General features: G+C 44.7%; 1 long non-coding RNA gene across 1 annotated transcript in view; it reads right to left on the bottom strand.

Moving 5' to 3' along the window:
* The window catches only part of LOC109298251, a 15720-nt gene extending 13470 nt beyond the window's left edge, over positions 1 to 2250 (bottom strand). Inside the window, exon 1 of the long non-coding RNA XR_002097559.1 lies at positions 2142 to 2250. This is a non-coding gene — a long non-coding RNA (uncharacterized LOC109298251). The remainder of the gene's footprint in view (positions 1 to 2141) is intronic.
* Positions 2251 to 12497: the final 10247 nt, after the last annotated feature.

Raw genomic sequence — 12497 nt, 5'->3', positions numbered from 1 at the left:
TTCCCATCTCACCCTCACACTTAGCAGTAGAGGAGGCCCACTCACCTGAAAATCAAAGGAGACCCATTATCCAAACAACCACTTAAGCTACCATGGAATGGAAGCCATGCTGACATGACAAAGTACTCCATAGCCAGAGGATGATGCTGTTACCACCACATTTTACAGTGATCTTGGAATCTTTGGCCTCTTTTACCATTACTGAGAGTTGAGAGCATAGAACACTTGGGGTACATACAAATATTCACCACACCCTGCCTATGTTTAGGTGTCTTATTTGAAGCCTCCTAAATGTAGATCAGGAGCAGCACAGACAACCATTCATCTCTGCTGGGAGCTTCCCAGGCAGCCAAATGTAAGTAACTTGGGGTGGGAAGAGGGGATAACAGGATTGAGGGAAGTGGTGGGGCTGGGGGGAGGGGAGGAGGTGGGAAGATTAGGGGGCAAAAAATGGCCTAGTCAGCGGGATGGGAATACCACAGCCCCAGGGCTGGGACAACCAACTGGGCTGCAAATACATGCAGGTGTTTGGGAAGATTGGGTTAACCCTTTCCTAGATCAAGTTAACCCTTTCTTGATCTAAGTTTGTTCACCTTAGGAGATGCTGTAATTTAGGTTGGACGTGCCATTTTTTGGCCAAATTAATCCCTCTGAAAGCTGGCACAATTAAGCATTTACATCAACCTAACCTTGATTATGATCTAAAAGTTAATGCCTGTATGAACCCTTGACTGCCAGGAACAATGAAACATCTCTATCAGAAAAGCCAACAATTCAATGGTTGTGCAGCATTGCCAAAAACTCTAGCTTCAGGGAATATGGCAAGGGAGCAAAAAGGATGTGAATTTCTATTGAGCCTCTGTCCCTTTTTCTCAGAGGGACTCAGACGCATTGGATACCTCTAAAGATCTTAGTGAAGTGGGACATAAACCATTCACTGAATAATTTCAAATAACAACAAACAAATACATCATGTCTACTCATGAACCTGCAAATAGTAATAACATGGGATAAATTAATGGGAATTGATACATTCATTGCAGCACGTTTTCCAGCCTGAATAGAATTATGAAAAGCCAGTAGCAAGAGTAACAGGAGAAAAAGTTCCCCAACAATATACAGCAGAACGGGTGCCACTGAGAAGTCAGTTACAGCTCTAGATCCCAAGATGTTTGTGCCTGGTAAAATTCAGGGCTTCAGTGGTGAGAGTACACAAAGCACACTGCAGTGATGGTTGTTGTTTGGTACAGGAGGTGGCCACAGTACCTGTACCATCTTCACACTGGCAGTTTTCCTTCAAAGACGTGTATATACTGGCCATTCCTGGTGTCTTTAATCCTACTCTGCAGTACAAAAACACCACAAAGTAAATGTGGCAGGCTAGAGAATATGGCCTTCTGAATTTTAACTTTGAATATTTGGGGTTTCTTTCTATGGCATGATCCTTGTGTTTGTTCTGCTCCACTGCAGCGTGGTTGTCTATCACAGCCTTCTAGTCTATTTTCAGGATTCTTCTACTCAGGGCATTAATCTCCAAATTTAAAAATTCAGAATTGAGGGCAATTACAGAATAAATAAATGAAACCTTATGGACTAAATCAAAGATAGCGAGCAAAGTGGTATGGCACTTATACCAATAAATAATATGCATGAAAATAAATAATGCATCTCTGAAAATCTCATTTTGCTAGGCAGCACTTCTATCTCTAAGTGACAGTCAATAGATAAATATTATTGCAACTGGCTTTCTTACATTACAATAGATATGGTTATTAGAGCTTCCATTTAGTTTGTACTCCCAGAGGAACTTCTGAGAAGACACAAATTTTATAGGTGTTTAGTCTGTATTTAGACATGTCAAACAGTGATCTAGTACAGTGTTTCTCTACCTTTTAAGTAGCAAGTACCCCCTAACTTCTTAAAAATTTTATAAGTACTCCAACACTCAATTTTCCAGGGAATTTTATATTTACAGACTAATGTGTGCCATATGTTGGAAGAAGGGCTGTTTATATGAGGCCATGATATGACAGATTTCTGATCTGGTGTGGGTAGGGTTGCCACCTTTTACACCAGGGGTGCACAACTTGAGTAGGTACCGGGGCTAGAGGCGAAGTTGGCCAAAGCTAGGAGGGCTGAACCAAATTATTACCGGGGAATTTAAAGTGCCGTGCAGTGCGTGGTGTAACAAATTTTTTGCCATAGTTTTGAGAGAAGGAAGGGGCAAGAGAGAGAGAGGAAAAGAGGGCGGAGAGAGTGTTGGGGTACCCACGTACCCCCTGCCTGTCTCATGTATCCCCAGGGGTACGCGTACCACAGGTTGAGAAACTATGATCTAGTATTTACAGTGCTCTAGCACTAAAGGCCGAGTGCCATCAACAACTATGGATATGAAGGGGCCCAATCCTTCAACTGATTTTGTTCAGAAGGTTCCTGAAAGGAAAGATTTGCAGGACCTGACCCAATGGAAGTTGAAGGAACTCAATGGCTCAATGACTTGCAAGAAGTGTTTGAAGCTTTATAGAATTAGACCTTCCAAGAGATGGGAGAGGAGAGTGGGGGCCCTTTCTAGAGAGAAAATATGAGTTTCATCCTTCAACTTCACCTGAGTCCTCCTCCTCCTCCACCAGGTGTATTGGAACTGGTAGAAGTTTTACATTTTAAATTTAAATTTTAAAACAATTTTGTGTGACAGCTTGTAGCGCTATTTTTCATCCAGTGTGATCTCCATCCACGGGCATCAGTTGATCTAGAGATCACATTGAGAGCCAAGCTGAACTGTAAGAATGGGAGTACTGATTTGAACTTGTGGCCATCAAGAGAAAAATCACACTTTTGGTTTAGGAAAGAGAATGTTACTGTGATGTGTCCCAGTTCCAGTATTGCCCAAAAGAGGGCAGAGTTAAAGGGGATGGGATTGAGTTGAATCAGAAGCAGCACTTCAACTGTGCATTACATAGCTATTGGAAATTTGTAAACTGTATTGCTTATAGCATTAACATCTTGGAGATACTCAGGAGGGTTTCCACTGAACATCAGTTCTTGGTATGCTACCATCTGAGTGTGCACTCCTGAATTTCTAGGTCCAGGGAGGGCAGAAAGCATGGGTGTTCAATGACGGTTAGGAAATAAATCATTTCAATGCATTTTATTTCAATGGCTTCTATTTGACAGCAAAGTTCTCTGAGACTTTCCTAATGCTCAGCATAGGTGAAACGCCATAGAAAAGCTTCTAAAATCATTAAGGGTATTCACTAAAGGAAGCACTCCATCAGATGCTTTTGGCAACTCTGACAGTTATGACCATCATGACGCACTGCAACCCATACTTATTGACCATCTACACTAGTGGTTCCCATCCTTTTTAGACTCTGGGCACCCCTGAGTAAATGTCAGCTCTTAGTTTCACTCATTTTTGACTACAGAAAAATAATAGAGCAGTTTTTCTGTTGCCAAGAACTCAGAATCACCACAGCTATGGATTTCTATTTGAAATCTCTGGGTGCCTGTACACGATGCAGGAGGCTGCTCTGACATGCTGCAATTACTCGATTAATCAAGTCTGCTGGCATGTGATAACTACCGTGCTACAGCCACACACTGTGTCTCATGTATCAGTGTTCCCATGCTTCAAAATGGTAGCAGGGGCACTTTATATAAAACTTGACATGCTTTAGGTAATGCGCCCCCACTGCCATTTTGAAGCACAGGGGTGCTGATACACAAGGCACCCCAGGCACTTTAATTAGAGAGACTCCCCCCCGGAACATGTGTAAAAACACCCTCCGGTTTTATCTGGTAAATCATGTGTAAATCTAACAGTGCTAACATTGTGTGGTGCCCCATAGCACCTTTGAAAGGATCTCAAGGCGCCCAAGGATGCCGTGGCACCATGATAGAGAATCACTGATCTACACTGAAAATACCTAAATCCACTGGGTCAAAGGGCACCATTTCTGGGGTGGCTATGAAACCCCTGGAGGGCAATAAATTTCCTTCACCCTGCTCTCACTGGGCAGTCTGACTTTCTTTCATCTGCCATGCCTTGATGTTAATGGTTATTAATATGGGAGGCTGCCCTTGTCTTAATGTAATGATGACTGGGTGACCTCATCGGTTAATTGCATGGCTCCAATCCACCACTATACCATGCTCCATGCTTTGCAGGTGTTATCATTCTCTGTTGTTCTCTTTATGCACACAGCCCCGCCCTGGGCAGCCAGATCCCTCAGTCTCTCTCACAGCGTCTCCCTGGGCTTCTGGCCATTTCTTGTCTCACCTCTTTCCGGCCCTTCTCTGGATCTCTGGACCCTTTTGGTCCCCCACTTTTCTAGCCCCTCTGGGCCTCTGGACCCTTCTGGTCCCATGTGTGGTCTCACTCTTTTCCAGCCCCGCTCTAGGCCTCCAGGCCCTTCTGATCCCACTCTTTTTTTAGGCTCTTGGTCTCTGGGCTGGGCCCACCTCAGACTCAGGGCTGCTGGTCTGATTTTCTCCTTTGGACCCTCTGGCATTCTTTGCAGTGGTCCCTCTTGGACCTTTTGACCCCTCTTGGACCCTGACTCCACACAGGCCAGTTGAGATTCTGAGTCAATCCCGGGCTGCCAGCCCTCACTCACCCATGGGTTCACTTGCTTTGCCAGCAAACAGTCCTTCTGTGGGCTCAGTCTCTCTCAGGCCTTCCTCTGGGCTGCAATCTGCCCCTTACTGGACCCCTACGCTTGTGGTCTCTCCAGCCCTGTTGGTCATTTTCCTTGCTGTGGTCCCTCTACCTGGTCCCCTCTTGGACTGCTAGAAAGCTCCTCCAGAATGTGCTCCCCTAGCCTTTCCCCACTAAAGGGTGACCCACAAGGCAGTGGGAGCTGGAGCTTTTGGGCACCCCACACTTACCCTTCCCTAAGTTTCACTACTAGTGACACTTTCTAGGGGCTACCCCACAACAAACAGCCCCACCACTGTGACCACAAACCACAGTAGGGTGCAATTTTTGGTCCTGCCCATGACCAATCTCTAGACTTTCCTGCCACGTGATCTTTGGCCTTTCTAGGCTATAGGCTTTATCTCCCCTGTTCCTTGGTCCTCTTAGGCTACAGACCTCCATGCCCCCTGGCCTCATCTCACTCACCTCCAGACTCCCCGTAGCCTTGGCTCTCTCACCTCTGGGTTACATGGCCGCAGCTTGCTCAGCCCGTGGTCTCTGGGCTCCAGACTTCTCACTCTCTCTCACATTCTTGGCCTCTCTTTAGGCCCCAGACCCCTCATCAGGTCCACTGCTCTCAGCTCTGCCCCCCCAGATCCTTCCTTGGGTCCCCAGGAATCTCCTCCATCTCTTAGTTCCTATTCAAACCTCCAGACAGCTTCAGATGTTCTCCCCATACTGGTCTTCAGGAGCTTCAGCTATCCTGCAGAGTTAGTGTTCACTCAACAACCTCCAGGATCTTACTGCTGGTTCATCTCATCCTTCACACTTGTATCCTGCCTAGGCCCAGCCCTCCTCTAGGTTCAGATGACCCCATCAATCAGCCTTAGCCCCACCTGCAGGCTCCCCAGGTCAGATGACTCCATAACCAGTCCTGTTCCCATCTGCCCACTGATCCACATGCTGTTTCCCTTCTTAAAGTTGTAGGCACCCTAAATGTCCTGCCACACACTGAACTTCAGAGTGCAAGACTAAGCCTCACCCTGACTCACTCCTCCTTTCAGCATGTTTACAACTCACCTGGAGGCTGCAGGCTGCAAGCACAGTAAGTTTGCCTGCAGCAATCCTAAACTTTCATGTTCCTGATTCCTCTCACTTCTACACTCTCTTCCTCACTCAACTGCCCACACTTAGAGACAAGACTCAGAGGAGAAATTAGCAGTCTGCAAACTGATTCCAAGAAGTGGTGCATTCAAGGAACAAGAGGTACAATGTGGACAGCTGGACCGAGATAAAATATGGACAGGGAAGGGCAGCTTATGCAAATTGGACTGGTTAAGGGTGATCTTCAAGCTGGACACTAAATGTTAGCACAGACACATCTTGTGAAAAATATCAACAAGAGCTGTCAATGACACCACAAATGTCCTCTTTTCCTCCCAACATCTTCCTTATCATTTTTTCATACCAATTCCCATTCATGGTGTATTTTAGTTTATATAGTTTAGCTTATAAACTGGCTTTTTGGACTGTATGAACATCCCTGACCCATAATTGTACCAGGATATGCTGTGGGAGCATTAAAGTAGCCATGATAAATTAAAAATAAAAGGAGAACCTGCAATTGCTTGTGGCAATAATAGATTCTTAGCTTCTCTTGGGCCAGCTACAAGAGGCAACATCCTGCAGTCACTTATGCATGTAGGAAGCTTGATCAGTTTTACACTGGTGTTACTCTACTGTCTTCAGCATTTTTTATTCTTGAATTATGCTAATATATTACAGGCAGAGACAGAACTTGTCCCCTGTATCTGTGGTTCATGGAAGTTCAAATCCCATTGTCAAATGCCGATTTTTAATTAGAAGCAAGGATTTTTGTGGATGATATCTTTTATTGAACCAACTACATAGTTGGGAGAGCTATAGACAAGCTTTCAGGTACATTTTAATTAAGGTATTTAATTGTTTCTGAGCTAAGAGTGAGCCTACTTTTATGGAAAATATGGGAATTGATATAGGAAGTCTAATTCTAAATTCAGTTGTGAAATGTGTATCAGAGTATCTCAGCTATATTGCTACTTTATCTTTTTAAGAACACATATGAACCATATCTCAGATTAGAATCTGGCCAGTAATATATGCTCCCTGGAAAGTTCAGAAGACAGTAATTCAATTGCAGATTTCTTCGGTTCATAAAAGTTTCAATGCTCTGCCAATCTGTAAAATATCTATGTATCATGTAAATCAGGAAATGGCATTTCTGCCTGGAGAAAATAGCTATATCAGACTGCCGCATCATATTGCCTATTTGATTGAGGGGAATTTGTATTGGAGCAATGTTCAGAGTATTCTGAAAATGTAAACACAGTGATCATTCCATAAAAATTATATGTGCACTCTAAAATAAGACATGGTCCCTGATTGTATGCTATGCTGTAAGGCATTTACAGAGGTCATCATGATGATATATGAATTGTAGTATGGCCAAGACTAAATGGCAAGCTATTCCATTAGAGCTGTTTTTATTATGTAACAAAAAATTGCTTCCCACTCAGAAAATGCTTCTAAATCTAATTATTTTGTATAATACACCTCTTCTCTGCCCCCTCCAGGCTATCTGACACACTAGAAGAGGATTCTCTGCTTACATGGATTTTATCTTAATGAATTGCCTAATTTTTCAAAAAAATGTTTATACACACACACACCCCTCCCCGCCCCAGACAGTACCTTAATTAACAGCAGAAATGCTCGTGGTTTTAGGAACTCCTGAAATTACATTCATAGTTTAGTTTCCTCTACTGGCATTAGCATTTCTGAACTAATTTAATTCTAACGTCATGCATAGCACACTGTGTCGGGTCAAGACACATAGGGATTCATGCACAGGGGAACTGCTAGTGTCTAGGATGTCCTCTCCCAACATGAAAAGGACAACCACACCTCCATGATACTGTACCCCTCTTTTTATGAGATGAGTGAGGAGGAGACATGGACCAAGGATGGTCACAACCCTACAGACCTGAGGTTATATTGGCTCCTAAGCACTTTCCCTCCTGACAATGATGCTTCCTTTAAGGATGAAGCATGGGTGACTACAACAGTATTTTCAACACCATGATTTCAAGCATAAGGATACTATGTAAAACAACATGAGGAGTTTTTAAATGATAAATTTAGGGGTTATTTTTTCCCATTTTTTGAGAGGATAGGGATAGAACTTCCTATTTTTTGTAATGAAATCTGAGATGGTCACTTAAATGAATTCTTGAGCTTGAGCTTTGAAAAAGCTTCAAGCATCCCAAGACATGATAAAAGTCATTTGAGTTGAACCCAGTGCTGCAGCGGCTTCTGCCAACCCATCTCTTCTAAATGCCTGCTGATTAGCAGGGATCCAGGTTTTCTCTTCACCATGGAAAAACGTGGCAAAACCCAGATTTTATCATTTTAAAGAGAAAAACCCATTTATTCTCCTTTAAAGGAGAAAAATGCAGGAAATGGTGGGTTTCCTCTTGCAGGCTGGCAGAGTTCTAGCTTGCAAGGGGCTGGGGGGAGTGGGAAGACGGTAGTCAGGCAGGGGAGCAGCTATCCACAGGTAAGTGGGGGTGGCGGGGAGGAACTGAGACTTCCATAGTGAGGGAGGGAGGCAGTTGGGCAGGGCTGGAGCTGCTGCCCAGTCTGAGCAGTGCATGGGGCTTGGGGTCTGGGGCCTAGGGCCATGTGTAACCCAATGCCTGGACAGAGAGCAAGGCAGGAGCGCGGGTGGCTCATCTGGGGTATGGGGGCTGGCTGCCCAGTGCTGCACACACTCCTGGGGTGGGCATAGGGGGCACATGTCCCCCAGATTTGTGTATGGGGTGGGTACAGGCTGCCCACTGAAGGCTCAGACTCCCTGCTGTGCTGTCCTACCCCTGGAGATTCCACGGTTCAGAGGGAGAGACCCAGCACAGCATGGCAGAGTGGGGTGGGAAAGCTCAATGCTCTTGCCGTGAGTCCTGTGCTTCCTTGGCGAAGTGCCTCCTGCCCACCTGGCAGCAGCAGGGACGGTGCAGAGTTGTGCCCTCACTGCTGTCAGGCTCCCAGCAGTGGCAACGAGCTTCCCTGCTTGGTCCACCCAGCTCTGCACTCCACTTCACTGTAGCAGCCACTGCCTCCACATGTGGCAGCTAGGGCTCAGGTGCTACTGTGGTGGGGCAGGGGGCTGCAGACCTGGGTCCCTGGCCCTGTAGGCCTGGCAGCTGGGGACCCCCTCTGGCATGAGTGGGGGGCAGGAGGCTGCGGGTGGGGAATAAAGGATTGTGACCCCACAGTGGAGAATGTTCCAGGGGGCTGCGGGTGAGACAGAGATCTGGAATTGCATCCTGGTAAGTGAAGGGGGCAGGGGAAGCCCTGATTTTCCATGATAAAAAACCCAAAATAAAATACCAAAATTTCTAGGTACTTAGAATTTATTTTATTATAATGTTTGACGCACTGGTAGGCTTCCAAATTGCTTTAAATGTATCAATAAAACATTGTGTTCAACTGATACCTATGTAGTGGTGTTTCCTTTTAATCATGGATTTGGGGGGTTTTAATCAGAGAATTTGTGATTTTTAAACAGAGAAAACCAGGATCCCTGCTGATTAGGAACTAAAAAAGAGCCAGAGTATAGAAGTATATGGTCTCTACATGATGGATGGCCTCAGGTAGATCTCATGAGATCTATACTGGTCTTTGATTTGGAGATCTAGTAGTCTCGAGGTCAAATATCTTGCTCCTTCCACAGGAGGCAAAACCTGCCTCTGTCGGCAGATGAGTTCAGAGTTAACCCCATGGCAAGACCCTTGCTGCATTCTCTTCCTCTCAAAATTCCTCCCTGAAGATTTTCTGTTTTGCCATAGAAAAGTGTGGTCTGCACTAGATAAGGCATTTAAATTGATCCTCTTATTTCCATTCTGTCCCCACCTCTCCATTTATGTGTTTACATTGGTGTGTGTATCAGTATAACACATACATACATACACACACACACACAATATATATATTATTTATATATGTGGTATGGATAGAGAGACAGATAGAAAGAGACAAAGGAATGTATATTTCCTGGGTACTGCTGTTTAAAAGCTGTTACCTGCTCAGATTCATTTCAGACTACATAGCTGGATTTAAAAACTAGAACCCTTATTAGAGCAAAAGTCAGTCAGGGTGTCTCTAGCTCTGAGCCACTGCAACATCTAGAATGCTAGCTCAGTCATGTGCATCTCAGCTTCCAGTGTTTATCCTTTCCTTTGTCCTCTGTGCTCCACCTCCAGATTTCTAAGCTCCAACCTTTAGATTTTCACCCTTTTCTTAAAAGGGCAAGATAACAAATTCGCTGCTGACGTAAGTAGGTGCAGCTGTAATTAAGTCACTGGGGTTACACCTGCCTATGTCAGCAGTGAATTTGGCTCAACATCCCTCGTGAGCAAAATGTCACATTACCTTTGCTGAGCAGGACATTTCAAATAAAACATTAGCAAAAACAATTAACTTTAAGCCATTAATTCCACTGAAGCTACTTTCAGCCACCTAAGGATTGAAGTCAATTCCCTGTAAATGTCTAGGGCTTAATAGATTATGATGCTTTGGTATGAAATATATTATTGAATGACATTGAATTAACCAGCATCATATTGCACTGCTATATATAAATTATATTTTAACATTACATCAGACAAATTTTAGTAAAACAATTAAGACTCTATTAGCAATGGAAAAGATCACATAGCACATTGCACTATATAATAACCATGCATTTTGCAAATGCATTAAATATAGCTCTAACTCTAAAATAAAAATCAGGTGTAAAATGGTTATGGGTTACAAAAGAGAAAAACAGTATAGTATTGTGAGATGATAAGGTTTAAGAGACAGGACAAAAGCCTGTAGAAGATGAGCAGAGCTAGTGCTGGAAAAAATAAAACTTCCTTCCTTATAAGTTAAGCAACAGTAAGAGACAGAGGAAAGATCATGTTAGTGGTTAGTGTATGAGCCAGGAACTTAGGAGCTACAGGTTCTAGTCCTTGCTCATGAAGATACAAGCAAAAAACCTGGGGATGACCAGGGTGATGCTACACAGAGCTCTTCCCAGTACCTATTTCCACACTTTTTTTGTTTGGCTATGAACTTACTTGCATACAATAATTTAGCTCAAGTACACTGCTTTTCATTCCTCATTTCTCTTTCTCTCCCCATCTTCCCCTGGCTATCAAAACAGGGCAAAAAGTATTAGCCAATCCTTGGTTTGTTCTTCATTTAGCACCCATCCTTGCCTGCTGCTGTCAGTAATGTTTAACAGACAAAGAACATAATGCTCCCTTATTTTCTAGTCTTCTCCTTGTCACCCTTTCCCCAAAGAGAGAAGAATCTGGATGGTGTTTTGGCCCCTAGCTGGTAAGGCAGCTGAGAAAGGAAAGATCCTTGCTTTCAGCAGAAAGGAGACGAAGAGAGGGCTAATCTCAACATTCAGGAGTCCAAACATCTCCTTTATCCTTCAACATGTAAATCACCGAAGTTCATATATCGGCTTACTCTTGCATCCCTAAACAATAGACTAGATTCTGCTCTTTGGCTTCAAGTTACTTGGGTTTAACAATGACAAAGATCTGATTGTAAAGTAAATGTTGCAAGATTATAGTTGCAGTACTTTCCACTCAGGGAGTAATAGCTGTTTCTCCCACATGAGTTTATCATTTGACAGAGACAGCAAGTGTGTGATCTAATCTAATTACACATCATCTAACATTGTCTATGTACAGACATTCATTTTCAGTGCTAAAAATTTCTAAAAAAGTCTTAGTAGTAGAAAATTAAGTCAGGAGCTGGAACTGTACATGTTCCAACTACCTGGCTGCAGAACTACACAAGCAGGCTCTTCAGCCAAGTAGTACTAGAGGACTGCTCCCTAGGCCACTCCATCGTTAGGGGCATCCAGTACTCAGCAGTCTGTTCTCTCCCCTACCTAGGAAGGGGGCAGGCTGTCAATAGGCAATCCCCCATCTTTTAAATCACTGTGTCTGCAGCCCAGATGGACTACACATGGGGTTATTTAAAGCTGGGGGCCCATGGAAGTGGGGCCAGGGACAGCTCCCCCAACCCTGGCTCTTAAATCACCACATGTGCTGCCTAGCGGGGCAGCACAAAGAGCATTTAAAGCCTGTAGGTTAACAACTGGATCAGTTCCCTGACCCTGGCTTTGTAAGGCCTGCCCCCACTGCCCAGCAGGGGCAGCATTTAAAAGCTTGGGGTTGGGAACTGGGTTTAGGGACAGCCTCCCAAAGCCCAACACCTGATCCCTGGGAATCTGGCTTGGCTGCAAGGTTGCCTGAGCCCAGGCAGCGTTGCAGCTGTGGTACAACTGTCTTCTGCCCTTCTCCCCCAACCTGCCGTGCCCCTGTGGCACTTTGGAGAGGGAGGGGGGGACAGCGTGGTCCTGTGGGATAGCAGTCCCACCTGCCTCTCTCTCCTTAGAGAAGGGTACAGACATTCAAATTTTATCAACATGAAAATCCTCCTGGTCTAACTACTTAGGGAAGAGCCATTTTTCTTCTGGAAGAAAGCTCTTGAATGCCTGTATGCTTTTCCCCCAGCACAAATAGAACATCTGTATGTGGCCATAGTGGTTCTGAGTATTTTTAATCACATACCCCTGCTGCCCCACTCATTCCCTTTCTACTTTCATCTGCTGCCAACAGCCCACTTTCCTTGCACAAAGCCCCATTGCCTACCTCATCCCAGAGCACCCTCCAGATAAGCAGCCCGCAGCTTCATCCTGTGCCCACCCTGCTCCACCTGTGCAGTGCCTGCCCCAGCCCCACTCCCTCCCTCACTACAGGGG

The sequence above is a fragment of the Gavialis gangeticus genome, unplaced genomic scaffold, assembly GCF_001723915.1.
Source record: "Gavialis gangeticus isolate Ggan-Ray unplaced genomic scaffold, GavGan_comp1, whole genome shotgun sequence".
Lineage (NCBI taxonomy): Eukaryota > Metazoa > Chordata > Crocodylia > Gavialidae > Gavialis > Gavialis gangeticus.
The sequence above is the reverse complement of the archived record's forward strand: the minus strand, read 5'-3'. Positions and strand labels throughout refer to the sequence as shown.